The sequence below is a fragment of the Aythya ferina genome, assembly GCF_964211825.1.
Source record: "Aythya ferina genome assembly, chromosome: 1".
NCBI classification, from domain to species: domain Eukaryota; kingdom Metazoa; phylum Chordata; class Aves; order Anseriformes; family Anatidae; genus Aythya; species Aythya ferina.
Window position 1 is genome coordinate 165,641,349 of NC_140296.1, and position 24,021 is coordinate 165,665,369.

General features: G+C 36.3%; 1 long non-coding RNA gene across 3 annotated transcripts in view; it reads left to right on the forward strand.

The window, feature by feature from the left end:
- The window catches only part of LOC311430575, a 28,407-nt gene that overhangs the window by 302 nt on the left and 4,084 nt on the right, over window positions 1–24,021 (forward strand). Inside the window, exons 1-4 of one of the 3 annotated variants that reach the window (XR_014688878.1) lie at window positions 1,356–1,499; window positions 1,637–1,926; window positions 8,470–8,658; window positions 15,515–15,664. This is a non-coding gene — a long non-coding RNA (uncharacterized lncRNA). Of the gene's footprint in view, window positions 1–1,355; window positions 1,500–1,636; window positions 1,927–8,469; window positions 8,659–15,514; window positions 15,665–24,021 lie in introns of those variants that run through there. The other 2 variants (XR_014688876.1, XR_014688877.1) reach the window with 2 other exon arrangements.

Genomic DNA, 24,021 nt, shown 5'->3' on the forward strand with positions numbered 1-24,021 from the left:
AGCTGTCCGGGCTCCAGAGGGAAATGGGAATAGATTTAGATGTAAGTTTGGCTTTTAGAAGCACGGAGGGCTAAAGTTCTTCGTTCTTCAGCATCTGTTATTGCTGCATCTGTACCTCAGTGTCACGAGAGGAAATTCTCATCTCAGTTGCAAGACTGTAAAAATAATAGGGTGATATTTAGGTAAGACTTTTCCATAACCTTTAATGATGGGTACCCAAGATGCAGGTTCTAGCCCAGACTCGATACACAGTGGTGCAGCATGGTGTTGAATTACATTTATTTTCAGAAAACTTGAGCAAGAGGTGATGTGTCCGACAGCCACGTAGTTGGCTTCCCCTAGCACACACAAGAGTGACAGTCATCTAAATTATAGTTTAATCTGATGAACAGGAAATCCTGGCAAACAGGGGAGCCCCTTCTGCATGCCAATATTAGCAGGTACCTGAGAAAGTCAAGAAGCTCCCTGGCATGTCTCAGAAGTGAGTGATTTAACTGTGCCTTCCCCAAACCATCATCATGCTGTCGTTCCCCAGCCATACTTTTGTGGTGGCATTTGCCTCTGAAAATCGCAGCCCTTTACCAGCTCAGTTCACTTACACGTTTTCTGATACCACCAGAGTTGGACGTGCTCTTAGGTCTGTTAGTCATGTTACGACTCTTGTACGGGCACATTTGGTCGTGAGAGAGAAGACAGGAAAGGAAAGCAAGTAACTGCTCCTGCTGAGTTACCTAAAGGAGAAGCCAACATAATTTAACCTGTGCATACAGACATACAGTCACCTGTGCCCAGATCACCCGGTACAATTTAAAAAATATGACTCCTTCTCTCTCCCAGTACTGCAGATCTCAAGGACTGTTTTCTCTGGGATCATTTATCTGTTCAGTTAAAAAATAAATAATAAAAAAAAAATGTCAATGCTAATAACTATATGGACTTGATACTGTGCTCCTAACAGCCACACAGCCAGACGTCTGAGAGAGTCTGGTGTTTGCAAGGCATGACACTTCATATCCTGTCTTTGTATTTGAGCAAAGACAAAAAACCATCGTTTAAGCCCGATGACTTTTTCATAGTTCACAGACAGTAAGGAAAAGAAATGCTATGTAGCAGTAGCCCTGAAGAGTGTATACCATCCCTTTCTTGCTCTCTGCCTGTCACAGAGCATACACAATTAATCTGCACACACACTTATATACGTATATACTTTTTTTAAGGACAAATTTGGTAGGGGCTGGCAGGTTGTGGGAGATACTGCACCTAATCTTTTCCGAGCTTGATAATTTGCACTGGAGAAATTGCTGCAAAAGTTTCATTCCTTCTAGCACACACACTTGCTTTGGTTCCTTTCAGGCCCCGAAGCTTCTTCATGCAGAAAGAGGTCTCCAGTCCTGCAAGCCAGTTTTATTTCACTACTGCATCCTCAAGGAAATAGACAGTTACTGTTGAGTCGTGGTCTTTAATTTAACCCAAGGATGCTGTGGAACTTGAGGGATGATGTATGTATCCTGAATGGGCAAGGACATTCTAGAAGAGCTTAGAAATGTTTGATGAGCACTGGGAGTGGTAGCCAAGTGCTAGATACTAACTCAAAAAACACAGCTCATTGTATTTATTATTGTTATGTCTTTCACAGTTTTATTCAGGGAAGAAGAAGGTGTCCTGTCATGAGAAAATGGAAGAAATATGCAGTGAGAGAAGATGATGTTCTAAAACTGTCCTTTTTTTTTTTTTAATGTGCATCAAAAGAGAACATTAAGTAGTGTCTACAATTTAAAAGATTTATCAAGAACCCCGATAAGTACAAATTAAGAACCTGACTCTGATCCATCCTTCATATTCCTTGTTTTTAATTTAGACTTCAACTGAGCCAGAGGTACAGGAGCATCTGGGAAGAATCTGAATAAAACAGCAAGAGCAGAAATGGTGCAGTGTTTGCCTTTGCCATTTTTATTTTTCATTCTCTATATACTATGGCTTCAAAATAAAACCTCAAGATTAGAAAGCAATATGAGCCATAAAAGCTAAGTTTTGAAAGTAAAAGACTCCCATTTGCTCCATAAACAGGGAAGAAGCCTGGGCCAGAGCCAATGAAACTGAAGTATTCTCAGGCCTGTCCTGGCAATTTTTATGGCATATAAAGAGCAGGTACTAGAATGACAGTCGCTGAAGTGAGGCAAATTAAGGAGCAACAGAAGTTGTAGCATATCAGAAAGAGCAGTCAGGACTCTGGCTTTGGGCCCAAGATGCTATTGGTTGTCTTTTGTACATCAGCCATTGTGTGACCAAGTATCACCACTGCCACAATTAGATGTACAAGGTGCGGAGTCAGGCAACTCACGAGGGCAAATCAGCAGAAGATGAATGAGATGAATGAGCATGTTAATTTACTTATCAGGCAGAATTTACTTATCAGGCAGAATTTAGAACTGTAAACTAACACTGATTGAATTGTGTCATCATGACGAAATTATTCACCAGCCTTGTGTTGCTCAAGATCACAGGTACCTATTTTTAACTGAAAGATGCTTTTACTTTTTTTCTTCATTGTCATGCTATTTTATTCCAATTTTTCTTTCGGTTTGGCATTTTCTAAAGTTTTTCATTCTAAGACTAGTTTGTATGTCTGAAGACAAAAGAATTAGCTTTTGTTTAGGGGAATGGGCCAGCATTTAAACAGAAGTTCTCTGATTGCATGAGTTCAAGCACAGATGTCTTAAACTTCTCATCTTAGCAAATGAAACACCCAGTCTTTATTGTTTTTATTCCCAGTTGACTGTGAATCCAAGGGCTGGCACATACAGCTGAAAATTAAAAACTTGGAATCCCACGTTAGGGCACTGTCATCCCACTGAGTTCAGTGAAGTTTCCACAGTACATACTAGGTGATGATGATGTATTTAGAATTCACATTCTTAGTCAGGAAGCCAAGTCTGCATTAGGAGAATATGAAACATGAAAACAAAGTGAGAAAGCTAAGTCCCAAATGTGAGAATTAACCTTCTGTAAAACAAGTAAATACTAGAGTAAATTCATGGCTGTACACTACTAACAAAAGCAAGTGTGTCATATAAAGTATATTATGAAGGTGATTTTTGGAGCAATGTGTGAGACTGTGAGTTGGATAGAGGGAGTAGATAAAAGTGTTGTTGTTTTCTTATCATAGCTAAAATTCAAAGGGTAAAATCAAATAACTTGTTAGTCCACTGACTATTTGTCTCAATGTGTCATTTTGATTTCATTGTTTTCTTGTGTTTGATCTGCACACATCTGCTGCTTCTAAGTTGTTTAGGCAGAGATGGTCTTTTTTGATCTGCACTTATGTAGCAGCTAAAACAGAGAGCTCCTGCTTTCTGCCCTGGGCTTCTGGACACTGCAGTAGTATAAATGAAGATGGAAATACTCTTTTATGAAGGAGTATTCAAGAGTAGTCAAACCAACTTGCATGTGTTTTGTGCAGATGTCATCCATGTAATGCAGGGACAGATCTGAGTCAGTGTCAGTCTGTTCCCCTGTAGATGGTGCCCCTTGTTCAGGGATTCAGTTTTGGGTTGCCAGCTAAATTTCCCTAATCTTCTTCTGCACTTTTAAAATCAGTTTTCTCCCAAGTGGTGTTCACAGTGGTACTCCAGAAAAACAGCATTTTCAGTGCGGGTAGGACGAAGAGGACTGAAGTCCTGGTTTTCCCTTCAGGTACAGTCTCCTCTATAAAATGAATAACTACTAAGCTGTGGCTTCCAGAGTGTCCAGGTATTATTAATATCCAATCTTACCCAATGGTGGTAAGTGTTATGGCTTCCCCAGTGTGAAATTTCTAGTCACTGGTGACCACATGCATCATATGGATGACTGTAATAAAAAGAATGGCAAGTGTGATTTCTGATTTAATTCTGAGGAGCTGACAAAGCACAAGGAAGAGCTGTGTTTTCAACCTGAAGAAGAGGAGGCTCAGGGCTTTCTTACCAATATTTATAAATACTCAAAGGGAGGGTGCAGAGAGGACAGAGCTGGGCTCTTCTCAGTGGTGCCCAGTGCCAGGACAAGAGGCAACGGTCACAAAATGAAACACAAGAGGTTCCATCTGAACATCAAGAAACAATTCTTTACTGTGCATGTGACAGAGCACTGGAATAAGCTGCCCAGCGAGGTAGAAGTCTTCAAAAGCCACCTGGGCATGGCCCTTGGCAGTCTGCTCCAGGTGGCCCTGCTTGGGCAGGGCTTGGGCCTGTTGGGCTCCAGAGGCCCCTGCCAGCCTCAGACACTCAGGGATTCTATGTAATGGCAGTTATTGTTACCTCTGCAGAGAGGGTCGAGATTTAAACTTTGTCTTTTCAGTTTGCCACAATATATATGAGACATTCCTGTCATTCTGCAGTCTCCAGTACAAAATAGGGATGACATTGATTCAGTTCTGAGAGCCTCAAATAAGTTGCCTGTGTAAGTGCAAAATATGCTTAATGTTCACAACACCCTGAGAGCAGAGTAAGGATGAATATACATAATAGAATATACCATTGAAATGCATTTAAAACCTTATCACTTCAAGCTTCCTGAACTTGATGTCTCTAATTTGAGATCTCCACAAAACCTTCATCATGCAGCAGACGTATAGCAAAGATACACCAAAAAGCCGGCCTAGCCATGAAGCATGACAAGTTCTACACTAGCAATTCAGAGGAGGCAAAAACATTAATGTGAAGAAAAAATGGGATAGAGTTACTAGGGTACAAAACTAGTTAATATATTTTAAATTTCAAGAAGTACTTCTGAATATCAGTACTCTGATAAATAAATTCTCAAATGATTTTGTATGTACCTCACACAGTCATTTCATTCAAAGGCACAGTGAAATTATCCTATTATTTATATTTTAAATGCCAAACCATAAAGGTGTCAGGATATTTTTTACAGCAGTCACCATTTCATAATATTTTCTGTCCTTTTTAAAAAATATATGTATTTCCCTTACAGAAATGCAGTTGCTTTACAATTCTGGTGTTTAGACTATTGTTCTGTGTAAAAGCTTGCAAAACACATGGATAAATGAACTGGAAATTATATGTCATTAATATAATTAGGAGAGAAGAATTTTTAATTTCAGTTTCTTCATAGCTATGTTTTAGCCTAAATGCAATACAGTAAACTAGTTACCTCTGACAATTCTATCTGTCAGCGCCATTTTGTTCGCAGACGAAAATGCTTGTTTTGTTTCCCACATTGCTTTTCTGTAGCTTTCAAATCGGATGAGCAGAAGAAGGGAATAGAGCTTTCTGACTGTAATTGTGTTGTTAAGATGTTAAGGTCAGTGGTAGTGTCACTTCTGCAAATCCTGACAGTTATTTATCCAAGTCAAACCTGATTTTTTAATCATTACAATATGTCTTCTTTTCTTTTTTTCTTCTTTTTTATTTTTTTATTTTTTTTTATTTTTTTTATTTTTCTTTCTGCCTTTTAAAAAACTTAGGTGAATAAAATATAAAACCTACCCAGTAAGCTTAATTCTCCTCACAATTGCACAGGTATAAATTTCTAGTAGATTTTCTGTTTTAAAAGCACAGTTTCCACAACTGCTATCTTCTATAAATCAAGCTATCTTAGAGACCCAAAGAAGTTAATGTAGCAGTGAATAATTTTAATTCAAACCCTCAGTTTAAATGTGAAGTTTTAAGGGAATGCAGACTTCATTAGCACACTGGGGACATAGTTTCTTCCTTACTCAGTAGTTCTTTGTCTGGGGCAGTACCACCTTCCTCAGGTGCTCATAAATCCATGAATGAAAATCCCCTGACATCTTCCTAGCTTTTTGCTTTTGACCTTTTTAGTTACCAGTCCTCTACTTTTCCTTCTCTGTTCACCTGAGAATATATTTTCATTATTTTCATTATGTTCAGCCTGTTCACCTGAGAATATATTTTGTGGTGACATTGCTAATCCTAAGTGTGAAATGATCTGGACAATCACAATTGTTCTCTTCATCCTTGACATTGAACCCATTTCTGCAAGGTTTCTTTCTTTTAGGGATGGAGGTAAAAGCAGAATTATGACTGATACTGAAGAATGACAATATATTGCTCCATGCTGAGTAATGGAAAACTCACTAAGCTATTGTTTTGTTTTTAATTCTTGTTTGTACCTTAAGAGAAGTAACTAGACAGGAATGTTATTTAATGGTAAGAAAAAAAAAAAAAAAAAGAAGAAAAGAATAAAAGTAGACTCAAAGCAATTTAGGACAGACATGATAAAGTATAAAGATCCTTGTCACTAGAAGCTCATCCTTGCCAACACTGAAATCAGACTAAGAGATTTCTAGCTTAAGCTCTGTAATTTGATCCTAGGGAAAAGTTCAGCCCAGAGGAATGTTTGGTACTAATCAGTTTAAGGATTTTGACCAGTATCTTCTTGTCCTTAAGTGCGGATTTTCAAAGAAATGGTGATTTCATATGATCTTTGATGTTGGAATTCTAAATTAAAATGTTCTTTCTGAAGATGAGAGCCTAGATTAAGTTATTCTGAGATTTACAGTGGACTCCTTTTTGCCTTAACTTTCTTCCTTCTGCTGGAATCTATGACCCCCACTTTCCCCACCATAAACACAGAAAGGAATTGTAATTATTATTCCTTCATAAATACAAAGGTATCTGCAGAATTACCTCAGGGATTTATTAGAGCAACAGTCATTCCTCTGAAATTACAAAAGGCCTGTTCAATGCTAAGGTGTTTGTTTGTTTATTTGTTTTTAACTAACTCTTCACTTTTGCTTTCCTTTTGAATGTTATTAAGCTTTACTTCTGACCAGACTGATTTTTTAAAGGAAAATGGTCATGCCTTTTTTTTTTTTTTTTTTTTTTTTGGTTACAGGGGAAAAATGAAAAGATTTATATTAGCTTGCCTTCCCTTGTACTTGAATTTAAACAGAACTTGTTTTGATTTTTCTTGCAGTCACTTCTAAAAAAACCTTGGCAGTTTTCTTTGAGTAAAAAAAGGTTATTTGCTGAAGTTATTTACAGTTTAATTACCAGTTTAATTACAATCTAATGTCTTGTTTACTGTGACACTCTCTACTCTGCAGGCTGAGCTGAAATAGATTACAGAAGCCACAATGGCAATAGATTCACCTTTGTTTGGAGTTGGACAGTCTCCTGCTGCTGTCAGCAGAGAAGCCCTGGAAAACAGTACCGACCCTCTAGTGTTGATTAAATGTGAAGAATCACAGAATGGCCAAGGTTGGAAGGGACCTCTGAAGATCATCTAGTCCAACCCCCCTTCCAAGCAGGATCACCTAGAACACATTGTGCAGGATGGCATCCAGGCAGATTTTGAATATCTCCAGAGAAGGAGACTCTACAGCTTCTCTGGGCAACCTGTTCCAGTGCTCTGTCACGCTCACAGTAAAGAGGTGCCCCCCTTATATTCTGCCAGAACTGTGCTTCAGTTTGTGCCCATTGTCTCTCATCCTGTCGCTGAGCACAACTTAAAAGATATTGGCTCCATCCTCTTGACACCGTCTCCTCAGATATTTATACACACTGATGAGGTCTCCCCTCAGTCTTCTCTTTTCTAGACTAAACGGGCCCAGCTCTCTCAGCCTGTCTTTTTATGACAGGTGCTTCAGTCCTCTAGTCATCTTTGTAGTCCTCCTCTGCAACAGTAGTACAGAATTAGTCCATGAATCACCTCTGCAAAAGCATATATAGATGGATAACTTGTTACGGATCTATATTTATACTCATGCTTTACACGTTCATTCAAATAATCCAACCTTGGAGTAGATATCACAGCATCTCTTCTTCCTTGCTTTTTCTGTCTACATTCTCATCATACATTGGAAACGTCCTTTCCAAGCTGTCATGCACAAATTCATACTGAGATGGAAGGATGGTACCTATATTTTTTACAATGAAGTATTATGCTTTCTAGTATGCTTACCTCTACTACAGCAGTAGTAAAGCTAGTATTGTGGCAGTTAAGCTAGTAGAGCAGTAGTAAAAAATAAAATACTAAATTAATATAGAAGCAAAATAAAAATAGTATATTTAGTAAAAATAAATTTGTCTATAAAGTAAAATAAATACACTAAGGTAAACAAAGTAGTAAACTAGTGTAGCAGTAGTAAAGCCAGTATAGCAATGAACAGACACTTCTAATGGCATGAGAACCTACTGTGAATTTGAAGATTGTTTTGGAATTGGAAGGGCTTTTGTGCTGTCTGGAAGAAGATGAAAAAGGCTCTTTCCAATATTATTCTTTTTAACATCAAGGGATTGCTGGAATACCCTGAAGCAACCTTAAAATATGCAACAGTCTTTCACTTTCTAGAACTATATTTTTATATAATTTCAGTAACAGTTCCTTTTATAGTTCCTATTTCTCCCAGAAAGTTATGTATATATATATTTTTTAATTTTATTTATTTATTTATAATGCATTCTTCCATGAAAGGAAGTATAACAGAGTAATCTTTGTCTTCAGATCATACCACCTGAGACAGAGTTGAAGGGTTGACTGAATTAGAATTCTTTTAATAAGCCACAGAAAAGTGACTAATATCATCAAAAACGAAATCTCTGCAGCTCTTGCTGGAGCCATCAGCTCTACCTGAGTTTGGATATTATTACTATTCATCATCAATATCCTCTGCCTCAGGATGTTATTTCTAAGGTGATTTTCTCATCAGTATTTTTTTCCATTTTGGTTTCTTATCTTGACTTCTATATCTCTGCCATAATATTTATAATGTTCCACACAGGAACAGTAATTAAACTTTTGTGTTGCTCTGTGCCTTCAGCCTCTAATGCACTGTATAATGTTATAGTCCTAAAGTAGGAGAGTCAGAATCCTCTACTGTAGACTTCTGGGAAATTTTCCAGAAGTATATTCTGATTTGAATCATGTAATAAATTGCACTGACATGCGACTGTACTGATAATGGTGTACCAAGATCTCTTTGCAGATATGACAGAAATCTGGGACCTTTGTGATTTAGAATTTATAAAATTGAGCTCTTTGTGAAAGAGTCCAGATAATCAGAAGTCTGAGACTGCTTATAACCAGTTCTCTTTTCAATTCTTCATAATTGATCCCCTGTCTGTTTTTAATTGTTATGTAGATGTGGGTACTATCATGTAAATGAAGGTATCTTTATACTTCAAGTATTTTCTGGCCTTTGTTCTTCATAGTGTGAGATGCATTTGGCTGAGAGAGTACTTTGTATTATCATTTCATTTCCATGCCTTGTTTGTATTTAACATCATCATTTTGCTACAAGTTTTCTGAAGTTCTTCCTCCATTTCTCCTTCTGTAACACTGCATGTAATATTTAAATAGCATTTGAGCTAGACTTCCTGTATATGACTCACTCAGCTTGCATTATTTAGCCTAAATTTTCCATTACTAAACTCCCCAAAAATCTATTGCTTACAAGTTGACTGACGGTTTTGGAACTTACCTTATTGTTTTCCATTTGGGCATCTTAATGGACCCTCAGCTGGTTTAATAGACTCTGTACTTTTCCAATTAGAACGAATTTATGACTGTGAAACTAGTTTGATCTTTGACTATCCTAACTTCTCAGATTCATCCCTTTTAGTTAAATGCCTTAATTGGCTTCTGTTTCTTTACATATTATCTTGATCACATTGACCCCAAGAATATTGTCTCTTCACTTGAACATGCTGATCTAGCAGCCTGATTTAATGTTGACATAGATGCCTACTCAGAAGTTGCTGAATCACAGATTCCTTTCCAGAAATTGGCTTCATATATTTATTTATTTTTTTTGGTATTTCCTTCACAGTTTCCTGTTGATGCATAATTCAGCTTTAAAACAATGTTTATATTAAAAATAGAAGAAATGTTATGTTTGTGTTATTATAGTTTGCTTTAAAGTCAATTTACCACTCTTTCTTCAAGTCCAAAGAAGTTCAAATAATAAGCACAAAAACACTGCTTAAGGAAGAAAAAAAGCTCTAAGTTTCTAAAAATGCTTACCTTGTTTTCACTTCTCAAATATTGAGGTTGGCTGTTTTCTTGGCAGAAGCAGTTTGCTGTTAAAACTAAGAGCTAGAACCTGTGTTCCAAACACAAAGACATGTTTAGAGAAAGGTCATCATGCAGTGGGACACAAAGCCACACTATTACAAAGGTTCAAATTTACCTAAGAATTGAGATCCTCTGTGCTTTTGTTGATGCTCAGTCTCTGAATAATTTAAGAAAGACAGTTGATCTGAAAATAGGAGATTACCAGTGACTCTTCACTGGAAATGCAAGATGGTAGGGAGGTGGAAGAGGACACTAAAGACACTAGATTCAAGTTTCCGTGCTGTAGCCATCTGTGCTACAGCATCTAGTCAGGAACTGTTTTGTTGAGGTTGGGATCATGGGTTATAGGTAGGGCTCCAGGGCTGCTTCTGGGCTTGGAAGAGCAAGCCTGATCCCACTCCATCACCCAATGTATTGGGTAAGAGGCTCAGAAATCACATTCACATCAGGGCTGTGCCTGCCTCAAGCAGTATCTGTTGTAATGGATATAACATGAATACCAATCAGAAAAGATTCAGTTTTAAAAACTGATTTGCATGAAGCCTCTCTCAGCAGCTGTCAGGAGCTGCTAGGTTGGGCTAGAACCATATAACATCCTGCTTATGCACTAACGCTCAGATGTTTTGTTATTAAAATGTCAGTCATGTTATATCACTAGAACATGTTTAGCATAACTGTTTTGCATTGGCATCTATATGTTTCTGATGTTTATTCTGCATAACCCTTTATCTCTGTTCCCACCATGATTTCAGTCTTCTCTTCTGCCGTTTTTATTTTTAAATCATATATAGCTTGTAGTTTGAAAGTCAGTCTGCTTAGCTTTTAAAGCACATCTTTCTTTTTCAAATTAGAAGAAGAAATGGTAGAATCATTGAAATTTAGATGAGATTTAGGAAATTGAATATTTATTTGCAGAATTCAGATGTTCTCTTTTTCACAGTCAAAATTTGCAAGCCAGTTTAGTAGTGACTGTTTCCCAAAACATACATACTATCATTTCAGAAAATAAGTTGTTTTGAAAACAAGTTGTGTGGAATGATGCAATATGAAATGACTCATGCAGTTTAAACTGCATTCCAAATTAAAATTAATATACCACATCTTTTTTACCATATTTCAAATGCATAGTTCTTAAAAATGGTGTAAATTGGTGTTGTAATTTACCCATAATAAAAACATCAAGTGGAAATCAAAATTTTACTTCAGTCAACTCAGTGTCTCTTGACATTCAGCACTCTTCCTACAGCTCCGCTCTGAGCCTCAAGATTTCATGAACATTTCAGATTTATTTTGTACTTGTTTTACATTTGTGGCTAGCTTAAAAACATTGCACAGTAAAGCCTGAAAAACAACAACAGCCAGGTATCAGATAACACATGAGCAAATATGATCCTTTATTTATTTATTTATTTATATTTTTTTATAAATTTCATCTTCAAGATACTCTTTTGGGATTTAGGATTTTATATCTTTTGTTTGAATAGTCGCAGTTGTTAATACTAAAGATTCTAAAATCCTCTGCAATCCAGTTGCAATGCCAATACACAGGAATTTACATGTACTAAACTCTTAGCAAATATTTATTAGAAAGAAAGGGATGAGCAAAAAAATCATTTGACTTTACATGTCTGTTCCAAAGACACATAATACATTTTTCTGCACTCATATTCATTATTTTAAGGTAAACACTGAACGGCCATTATTCTAACATCCTTATTAAAAGCTTCAACAGCTTCTAAACAAAACAGGAGATTAGTAGAAAGTAGTAGCAGTAGTAGCATCTGCCTTGAATGGTAAAATCCAGGTAAAACCAATAGTATAGGACAGGTACCTTGGCTTCAACAGAATCCCTGTCTAAAACCACGAAAGAGGATTTCATCTGATAATCTTCAGGATGACTTTGCATATTCTGGAAATTTCCCAAGAGACCTTCCCAGGGGGTGCCTTATCCTCTGTATCATCATCATCATCTACCTAACTGCACTGGATTTGCTTAGGTGCAGCAGCTTCTTTGTGCACTTTAGTAGTTTGGTGTGAACATGACACACATTCTGGCTTATGCTGAATACATGTGGTTGTTTTAATGGAGAAGATAAAGTAATTAACTCTATATTGCACACCAGAAAGCCCATTTGAGTGTTTGTGTCAAGCTGTATACCTGCTCACGTAAGATTTACTTCTATACATTTCCTGTAATCTGCTTTCTGGACTTCTAGAACTCCACAGCTTTTCTTGGCTTAAGGTTTTCCTTACTCTTTAATGGCCTATTCTTATTCCTTTAACTATTCAGGTTAATATCATATTAATTCGGTCTAGAATTCATACACTTCTAAGGAGTCTATGCAGAATCTGTAAAAAACAATTGCTAAGAATTTAGACATTTTCAAATCCTTAGGTATGCACATATCCATAATGGTTCTTAATATCTTGGCCTTTGTATTTCCTGTGCAATCATTTCACTTTGTCACAAGTTGTCTGAGTTAAATTAGATGCTACCCATTTCTGAGTGATACAATGAGTAATACACTTCAAATGTGTCCTACAGTGGTGGCATAGATCACAGTGCTATTTACAGTTGAACCAGGGCATGGCGGCAATCCTGCAGGTTTCACAAGAAGCCGGTTTGACATCTAACCCATGAGATTTCAGAGCTGGAATACAGGCAAGCTTGGACACTTAGATATTTTGTGGACAAATAAAGAAGGAATGATGAAAAAAGTACATTTTAGTAGTCATCCTTCACTCTAAATAAATTGTATTACATAATGATTAACAGATTTAATTTCTTTAGCTCTGAGACTACTAGAATGCAGGTTTCTTCTCTCAAATCAAGTCATTTTCTCAAAAAAGTATGTCATTTTTTCTGTGAAAAATAAATGCATCAACACATCTGCTCAAAGGAACAAAGCAGGATGCTTGTCTCCTTCATGAATGATTTTGAAACTTCTGGACAAAAGAATGCCAGTGTAATAAAAAAGAATCCTGTTCTGCCTATGGGCAGTATGTAAAGGAAAAGGGCACTTACATAAGTAAACTTTATTTTAGAAACTATAAAAGGAAAAAGGTGAGGAAAAAGTCAGAAAAGAAAGCCTTGCTGGCTACAATAGGTATCAAGGGTCTTGATTATAAATTGAGCTCTAGATGATGATTGATGAAAATCAAGATGAAAATTTTCTAGATGAAAATTTAGATGATTTTCTGGCTATAGGTACAGCTTTCAGGATTCAAAACTGACTTTGTTAACTTGGTGAATTAATAAAAGGCTCCAACTCTGACCTGATTCTCACTGGTTAGCAGTAAGTCTTTTGGCCTGCAGGACAGACATCCAACCAGGAAAGCTTTGGAGAGATTTTTAAAATGGAAGACAAGTTTTTGTTTCCCTTCCAAATAGGACTTTATTTTGGCTTATCTACCTTTTTATCTGATTGCCTGCCATTTTCTTTTGCCCTTCCCATTTGTCTTCTTTTAAATAATCTTTCTTTAGTATAGCTCCCCAAAATATTCTTGATTCAGTTATGCTGGCAGAAAATGCCAATCTGTTTTAAATCACATTCTATAGGAATATATTTGTTTCAATGAAACTACAGCTGAAAGCAATTATGGGGATTTGGAATCCCTGTAACAAAATTAAAATTAAAAAATCCTGGGAGCTCTTCTAGCTACAAAGCTTTAAGTTAGTGGCACTCTCGTGGGAATTGAGTTCATGTCCCTGTTCCATCCAAATTGGAACCAGAATTGGAACTGAAAATTGGATCGGGGTCATCTGCATTTCAGGAAAGTGTCTTGCTTGGTAAGCCAGTAAGTCAACATCTTCAATTCATCAAACGTTTTTCATTTAAATAATTCCTGAATAAGAAGGCTTCAGCTTCATGCTTCATGCAGAGGAGACACTTGTACCTGGTCCCCCACATTCTCCTGACTCTCCTAAGCCATGTGGCAATTCTAAGAACAGTCTCTCAGTTTCGATAGACCCACTCCTTCCTAGTAAACTAATAACATCAAAAGCTTTGCTAAACAGTATTTCTGTATGCCAGCTGGCATTTCTGTGAAGATCTGGGTTGCCACTGACGATAGCACTGCAGAGATGTTCTGTCAGGTCCCACAGATGGAGCTTAGAAACATGGAGAGGGAACTGGAGAGATGCAGGTTCCCCAGACTCCCTTGACACCTATCCTCAGTTCCTGGGTCCAAGACTGGAAAGTGGAGGAGAGAAGAAAGATGGGGGACTTGCCCCCACATAAGATGGGAAACAGAATTAGCTTGGAGCAGTTTTTTTTTTTTTTTTTTTTCTTAGGGGGAAAGGCTGGTAAATGGAAATTTAGAAATTTGTCATCTTATTTGAAATATTGAACTCTGTGTTTATTTCATTCTCTCTCTGGATTTACAAGAGCTATTTTCATCCAAAGTAAAATAAAAAGCACAGGCAAAGTAGCATGTGTGGCAACCAGCTTCTTCCTGTCTCATAGAGGCCTATTATGAAGGCCTATTTTCACTTGCCTTTTTCTCCCCAAAGAGATGTTAAACTCAGTTTTTAAAGGGCTTTATGGTATAATCAAACCAGCTCAGCACAGCAGGCATTCGCATCTTTTTCTCATATTATTATAAAGTCCGCTTTCAAGTATGTTTGTATCCCATTGCATTTTGGGAATTCTGGAGATTATAAATAAAAGTGTCTTCTTTTCTTGAAAGAACCTCACGGCAGGTTCTTTTAACAAATGCTTTTCTGCACAACATTAGAGAATGCAGTGTAAAGTTCACTCTTATGGGAAAAATGTTCCTCCCACTTATCAAAGACTTATTTTAGGCACATGAGTTTAAGACATACCTTTAAAAGGTTGACTTTTTGAAAAGCACAACAAACCCTTTGTCTTCTCAATTTACATGTTTACTTTGCCACTTCCAGGCTATAACTTAATTAGATTGTTGCTTGTTTACTTATTGCACATATTTTCTAAAGCACACAGATGAACCTTAAAATAGCATTTGTTCACCTGGAGTCAGCATATGGGCATGACCTTATCAGAAATTGCCAGATGGATATAGGCAGGCAGCAAGAGAGCTATGTGAAAAGTAGAGATTTTCATTTGCACTTTTTGACAAGGCTTTCTGAGAGATGTGAAAAAGATTGTTAGTCCTTCTTCAGTGAAGGCTGGATTCACACTCACAAACAAATCCAATGGGAAATTCATATTAAGTCTGCCAGATTTGTCCTGTGAAATGACAGATTTGTATGCAAATAAGACCATTAGGATTTCAGGGAAAATAGTGGTGATTTAATTCATTTAGTTAAAAGTTTTCAGCTAACCCTGAGATGTTATACAATACTTCATGGAGGGTTGGTTATATAGAAAACTCAGAAATTCTGAGAATTCCAGAAAAAGTTCCACCCAAAAGGAAAGCAATTATGACATGTTCAAAATGCCAACTAACTGGTTATACAAGACACTTTCATTTTTTATTTATTTTTTTTTTTAAGTGTATGCTAGGTGTCTTCTCTCCCACATATCTGCAACAAAATGAGGACGATCAGAAGAAAAAAATGGGAATTAATCATAATTGTTGCTGAAATAAGAAGATGATAACCAACAGCCCTCTTCATTGATGAAAGCAATAACATTTTCCATGGGTAAGATATGTACTTTCAGGAATGTGACTCACAAACAGAAAATCAATAAGGAGAAAGTTCAAATTCTGCTGCCTGTGTACTAAACGTGTGCTGAGCAAAATAAGAGCTTACTAGGCAGATCTGCAGTCTATTGAGTTTTGCAATACTTCTCAGTTTGAATCTGGTGTAGAAGCAGCCCAGCTGGAATTGAGACTTACTATGCACTCCCACTGTGTAGTTTCACAAACTAACAAGAGAAAATGAGTTTTTTTTGAAAAAATATGGGAAATAGCTTGTAAAAAGAATGCTTCTTCCTCTGAAGAAATGGGCTCTCAATTATTTTCAGAGCTGATTGCAACAAGAATTCGACACATCATACACATCAGCAGGGAGGAAAAAGTATGATCATTGCTGTTGGTACACAAATGTTTATAAACCTCTTCTGAAAAAGTTTTACCCACAGAATCAAAATGTAAGATAGTTTTAAAATCAGCTGCATCCTAGTTCAGTAAATGTTTACCTTTACTACTGCCTAATAAATGCGTGTTCATGTTTTTGCTCTTGCCAACTACCACTGAATTAAATTAAAAATATATAGACTATTATTTTTCAGAATCAATGACTTCACAGAACATTATAATAGGAACTCAAAGAACCCACTGAGTTCAGTTTTAATTTTATAATATTTTGTTTAATAATGTCTATTAAAACATCCATTAAAAGAACATCATGCTAATTTAACCGGGAACATATAATAGATGCCATTGGAAAGCTTCCATTAAATTAATGTTAGAGACTTAATGTCTTAAATAGATGTTGTTATTAACAATATCTTAAATAGATGCTGCTATGAAAAAAAAGTAATGCAACATTAATTAAAGGAAAGCTAGGAATTCACTGACAAAAGTTCTTACTGAACAGACACCAAACTACTAGCAATAACAAAATATTTTCCTCTTTGGTTCTCTATTTTTACATTCCCCCCCCCCCATTTTCCCTTCACAGTACCACACTATGTAATTACAAAAATGCATATAAAACCTGTTCTACCACAGGGATAGAAAGATTTTTAGTTTCTTTCTCTCATATTTTTTAATTCAAAGTTCAAAAGAGCCAAAGAAGTCTTCATTCCCCCCTCATTTATTTTTTTTTTTTAATGCTAATTTCTGTGTACTTATTGGCATATATCTATCATTTTCAAGATATTCTTTTTTCATTCCATCTAGTTCAGAATAGTCCATAAAGCTATAAAGCTACTGAAGAGCAAGAAAAGAAATGACAACATTTGTATGATGATACTTGACTGCTGTTAGACAGAAACATATATGTAGGTCTCATCACATACACTGATGATGGAGCTGAAGAAAGTGCAAAACAATGTAAAAGTCAAAAGACCTGGCTTATTACAAATCTGTTATCATCTATCACACTGTTAACACATCTTAGAGATAATATCCAGGTTAATAAGGCATTTCCTCACCTTGAAATGCAAGTTAAAGTTCTCTCTTAACGCAGGGATGGAATACAAGATAACTTCATTTTTCAGCTTGAAAGTCATTGCTATTCTCTGTCATCATAGAACTGGAAAAAGAAAACAAAACAAAACAAACAAACAAACAAAAAAGAGCAGAAATAAATACATGGGAAAGAAAATATCATGAAGATAATGCTCATAGTCACATCTCCAATAGAAAACAAGATTTACATCACGTTGTAGACTCATATTTCCTGACATTTGTCCTAGCATATTACGATCAAAGAACTAAAGCAGTCACAGGGAAACACCATAGGAAGGATTAAATTAAATGATTATGTAAACTTCTGAAGGAAGACAGCTTTCACTGCACATCCTGACTGCTAGAAACGTTTTAGAGTATATTTAGAGGCTGCCTCTTTTTTCAGGCTCCTGCTTAGGACCCCCCTGATGCTTTTAGCTCATTTTATTAGTTATGCATTGCCCTACAGTTACCATCCCCTTGAACTGAACTGGCTGCCAAACTAACAGCTGATGCTTGTAACATGTTCACCAGAGCCAGCCAGGAAGACACCATGACCAAGCTGCAAAGAAGGGTAAAGTCTTACAAAGTCCAGTGGAGTAATAGTGGAGTAATATTAGCTTGATAGGTGATTAAAAATCTCAGGGACAGTGCTGAGAAGAAACAATACACTGTGTACCAAATCTCTATATTTCTAGTAAAGAATTATTCCAAGGAAGTAAGAGAGTTTTACATTAAAAAAAAAAAAAAAAAGACTCCCCTGCTCTAACTCCAGTTGCTTAATATATTTCAGGCAGGGAATTCAATTCAGTGAAAGCTACGCGAATTGAACACTGAAAGGATTTTTAAAACAGATTGGACAGGTTTATAGCCTATGTAAAACAAAAATAATCAAATCTTATTCATGTACTAAACTGATTACCTTCAACTACAGTACTGCACAACTGGCAAGGTCATGACAGAATGGGAGGAAGGCTGAAAAAGGTAGTTGGATCACATTTAGCCCAACACTGGCTGGGATATTTCCAGATGAAAAGAACAGGGAGAAAGTGTGGCTGATGCTCACATTAATAGATCTTTCCTTCAAGCAGAAGATTATCTGATGTTTTATGACATGTTTTTTCTTTGTTTGTTTTTGGTTTTGTTTGTTTTTAACTTCCCATTTTCATTTTACTTTGTAGAACTAGTTACAACTGATTGCCAAAAATAGATATGGGATATATGTGGTGTTATTTGGCAGTTATCAGCCACCAAGCTCTCTAAAGAAGTCTTTTGTTTTTTAACTTACAGGCTGTCCCTTATCTTCATTCCCTTCAGAGGAAAAGATACTTTTAAAAATCATGCCCATCTCCTACAACCTGAATTATCCAAACCCTTACATCTCTGAATATCAACTGGGCAAAAAGAGCAAGGGGAATAATAAATGACATTATGTCACACTTTACACTTGTTTTGAACAGGTTCACCAAAGAAAGCAGTGAAGAATCAGACTTCGGTAGTCTTTACATGCAGTTATAGAGGCCTTTTGTAGAGGCTAGTTAAAAAAAAAAAAAAAAAAAAAAAAAAGTATTAATTGTCATAAAGGTGTTGCTGCCATTGGTAGGGGGTTGGAATTATATGATCTTTAAGGTCCTTTCCAACCCAAATTGTGCTGTGATTCTGTGTGATAAAATTAATGCATAACATTTTACCTATGCATCTTGGATAATAAATAGAGAGAAGAGTAGGTAGATAATGTATTAATGACTGCCAGCTAGTGAAGTTACACTTCACTGAAGTGAGTGGTATTTAAAATTTGCCTGACTGAGATTCTCTGAGATGACCCATGCTTATTTTATTTTTATTTTTAATTTAAAATGACCTCTGAGGAAATATTTGGTGTTTCTTTATACTGTGTTTATTACAAGAATTCAGGGCTATAAAAACAAACTCATGTGTGCAAGTATATGAACTAAAATTGATTAAAATTTTGTAGACATGATTTTTTCATAAAAATTTGCAAACAAATCCAGTAAAATGTTTTTATTAATATTTTAAATCACTATTTTGAACCATTTATCAATTTATAATTAACAAGCTGCTTTTCTCAATTTAAGATATTCAACAGTATTTTAGAAACATTTTAGCCAGCCAAAGCACATATCATAATAAAAAATAAAGTAATGAACTTTTATTAAACTTATGGCTCCCACAAAGAGGGGAAAAATCCATTCTGAGTGTTAAGAAGCTGAAGTGGTTTTAGATCTCTCAAAACTCTCATATTTTTAAGCTTTTAAATTAATACCAATAGAAAGAAAACACAGATTCATGCATTGTCTCTCTGACAAAAAAAAAAAAAAAAAAAAAAAAAAAGCTTAATCTGTAGTACACTGTTAGAAATAAAAAACTTCAACAAATGGCCTAGGCAATAAAGGAGTTCCTGAATCTAATGTCTGAGTCACTCCTCGCATTTCATGGTTCCCCTCAATATTAAAGCCCACTGCAGAGCCACACATCAGTCAATGAATTCCAGTGACAAACCATTCAGAACAAAAATAATCACTTATTAAAGATTCCTTAATTTTGATGGTTAAAATGTCCATGAAGCAGGAGGATGTGTTTTGAGAGTTGGCACTGGTAAGCAGCAAGGCTGTCATGGAAGAGCCAGCCTGGAAAATGATCTTGGGTTGAATGGCAGAGTTTATTCATGTTATATTCACAAAGGAAATAAATGCATAGAAAGACAAAGTAATTTTTTATAAAATATTTATTCTTTTTTAAAAGGAAAAAATTGGATAAACATTGACAAAATGAAGGAATTGTTCGGGTTTAACAACCAGACAGGTCTTCAGTACTTGCATGCAAAGGAAGATTTAAATTCCTTCCAGACCATGGATGAGAAACAGTCTAGAATTTATATACCAAATGACATTGACGTAAAAAAAAACTTCCAGACTAGTGCTCTGCTAGTAGACTGATTACTTTCAAGAAGGGCATTTCAGAAAAAGTAGAAAGCATATTCAGAAGGGAAGACTGGTTAGTAAAAAAATACTCATTTAAGGGATCAAAAAGTGTATGCAGAGACAAGTAGAGCTTAGGGATATGGTTTAGTGGGGATTGTTAGCGTTAGGTAGAGGTTGGACTTGATGATCTTGAGGTCTCTTCCAACCTAGGAATTCTGTGATTCTGTGATTCGGTGAAGAGAGGATTTGGAAATAAATAAATAAATAAATAAATAAATAAATAAATAAATAAAAGGTTCTTCAGCAATACAAGTGAAAAGAGAACAAATATACAGGGGGGTTCATAGAGTAGAAAAAGAAAGCAAACATACAAGCTTTGGCAGGATGATTTTGGTACAATGAAGAATTTGTTGTTTTTCAGAACAGAACTAGGAAAAAACTAGGAGATCAAAATATGAGGGCAATACAAAAAAAATGGGTATAGACATCTCCACCAGTTTTGGTAGAATAACCATACAAGCTTACATGTTCAACAGTGTGCATTTTTAATAAGTCATTTCAGTAAGAAGTGCTACAATACAACTGAAGAATGGAAAAAAGTAGTAATAATACTTTCAGTAGACATTAAACATAAATCAAGCAAGTACAAACTTGTTATTTTGTCTGCATATGGTAAGAAAAAAAAATGAATATGACCAAAAAATGTCCAAAAGTAGATTGTGTGAGAGTGGTCTGATAACGCATTTTCTGGATAAACTCAACACATCCAACCTTAAATGTGTTAATATGTGAAGCACTGGATACTAAGTTAAATGGAAAATTGTCAGTGAAGTTGGAGAAGCCAGCCTCTAATAAAAAGGGGAATAAAATGACCTATCCAAGGGAGATAGTAATGAGTAGCGAAGAAAGAACAGTAGTAGGCTGAAGGAAGGTAGTTAGTTGTTTTTCAAGGGGTTCGATTTTCTCTGATAATTTCACTAATAAGAGTTGCACCAGCAATAGGTAAAAATTTTCTAGTGATTAAAAGGCAAAACAGAGAATGAGCGGAGTAGCAAGGATCTAGAACAGCCTTCCTAGGAAGATGGAGCTCTATACATCCTTCAGGACTAGATACAATAATTGCTATAAAGGCAATGATTACATCTGATGACAGAGGTCACTTTCAGATATTGCATTCACCATGATGCTTCAGAACCAAAAAGCCTACTTCAACCTTTTATTTTAATTTGCATTTCACAAAACACATGCTAAACTGGCATGGATATTACTTCCCATTTGGATGCATAAGTAGTTTACGTGTTCTTTGAACAGTCTGCCCACAGTATACAGATGCTCTGGAGTTAGAAAGATAGTGCTTGTAAATCTGACTGGATTCACTTGCCAGCTTTACAGTGCCAGTGAAGCTTGTAACATATGCACTGGGACACAACACTCATACCAGATCAGACAGAACAAGAATAAAGATTGGTTAGATATTTTGGCAAGGCAATAGGGATGCAAACAGAGCATATGCCAACAGTACTTAATCTAACATTTTACCATGGAATTCTCAGTCTAGATTCAAATGTACTGCCTGTTCTTCCTTCCAAATTAACCAAACTTTGCATCTCATAACTATTTTACTAATAGATCTTTAGATCTATTCACTTTAGATCCCCCAGATGCTAAACTCCAGCTGGAAAGGTGACATGTGAGCTCAGCTGCTCATCTAGAAAGCAAGAAAGGTTTTTCATATATCACCAGGATTTTCTAGATGATGCTTCATGTCTTGGAGAGCAGCACAAAGAATTGGTGGAGTCCATATTCTGTTCATCCTGTACCAGCTAGCACCAACAAGTGAAATTGCACATTCTGCAAACAAAAAAGTTAGCGCAGGTTGATTCTTGTATTTTGTTGTTGTTGTTGCTGTTATTGTTTTACTCCAGGTTGTGTGCTAGGTTTTAACTGAACTCAGATCTGAGTAGAATTACATTTAAGAACCCTTTCTTTAAAACTGATTGTGTTCTTAACTTTAATTCATTGCACTTCAGGAAATTGTCCTGTTCTGCTGGAGGTGTAATTAGTGGTATGACCGCTCTGTTGTGCCAGCTCTTCAGTGAAAACATAGCCTAATACTATATCTTTTCTGCAGAGTTAATGTCAGTGCTAGGAATTAACTTGTTAAGAACTAAATGGTTTTTGCTGTATTTGTGAGCAGGCATTTAACAGACATGCTCCCTCTCCTAGGTTTTAAGTTTACAATGAAGCCTTCAGAAGCCTGGATGGAAAGGCTGCTTTGCTTCTGCCTCTGGCACAGATTCTCTTACTGTAGCTTTTAAACTGCTTCACTGTTCTCCTTTCTCCCTTGATTATATATTCATACATAAAAGTAAGTGTGGAGTAAGTGTCTGCCTTATAAATGCAGTGTCCCTGAATGTAGAGCTGTTATCTGCAGAGAACATTTATTCATTGAGGGCCTGCAAGGCCGCTGTGTGAGCAGTAATATAATCTGACTGCAGCTGCATGTAGCTGAGGGTAGCCATTCCACCAAGCCTTACAGTTACTGACCTCAGGAATGCTGTGTTTACAGCGAGTAACAGAAAGGCACCAGACCCAAGAACAGGTGGCCTTGAGTTGTGTGAACAGCCTACAGGGTTTTAAACAGTTCTGATTTATTCAGTGTGACAGTCCCTGTATAATAAGGTTAAACTTGGAGATTGCAAAAAATATGAAGTTTCCACTTTTTTTTGTGTGTGTGTGAATATGATAAGGAAAATAGGTTATAGCTTTTCGTGTAAGTGATTGACATGCACTCCATCATCACTTTAAGGTTCTGAACAGCACTGCTCATACGCACATCCTGTTTCCCCTACTATTCCACAATCTCTCAGCCAACAGATCTCAGGTAGAAGTTCTCCTGTCTTGAACCCCAGTTGATTCTTCTTTAAAATTTGCTACCTTCTACCATTGTGGTCATGTTCCTAATAATCTCAGACTAATAAATAAGTAGCACTGAAACAAATTATTGAGCTATCTTTTTATTTTTCTGTTTTCCTTTTTTTCCTTTTTCCTCTTTTCCTTTATTTATATCTGGATTTTGTCAAATTTAGATCCCAATTCTTCAATCAAATCAATACATTCAGTGGAACTATAAAATAGGCAGGCAGGTCCACCCACAAAAACAAGCAAGTAAACAAACAAACAAAAACAAAACAAACAAACAAAAACCACACACCAAAAAATAAACAAGCAAACAAAGAATAAAAACACCACAAAATCTTTACCTAGAAAGCTCCCTTGGACAAGAACCTTTCATGCTTACCTTTGCCATACTCCCACCGAGGTAAATAAGACATCTCACTAAAACATCCTTTGCTCTGGTCTTAAACACATTTGTTCTTGTCTCAACAAAGCTGCCTGTTGTTGACAAAACTTTAGCAACTACAGCTTGCTCTTGGGGTTAAACATAATCAGTTATGTTTTCAGTATATAGTAATAAAAGACCTGGCTGAATATAAACAACAGACTAACTTGTTCCATTTGTTACCTCTAAAATATTAGAAGTTGTGAGGTAAAAATACAAAATGTATATATAGGAAACTTTGACAACTTGGCAAAAGCATATCCCTGTGAAACTCTTTCTTGCTAGATGTTTCTTTCAGAGAAGCTCACCTGCACTGACTTGTTGATGGGGCTGTGACACAACCATATTGGCACTGAGTACGCTAGGCACTTCTGCTCTAAAATGGCTCTGTCAAAGCCTCTAAGTGCAGTTCTCAGTCCTGTTATGAAGATGTCTGAACTTTGCTTTCAGCAATAAGGAAAATCTTGGTAGAACAAAAATTCTTTCAATTTTTCCACTTTGCTGTACATTAATTCTTATTTACTCTTAGCTTCACACCCATGAGGAAGTCTTTGACATTTCCAGTCCTGGGCCTTTTTAGATGGGCCATTGCCATGG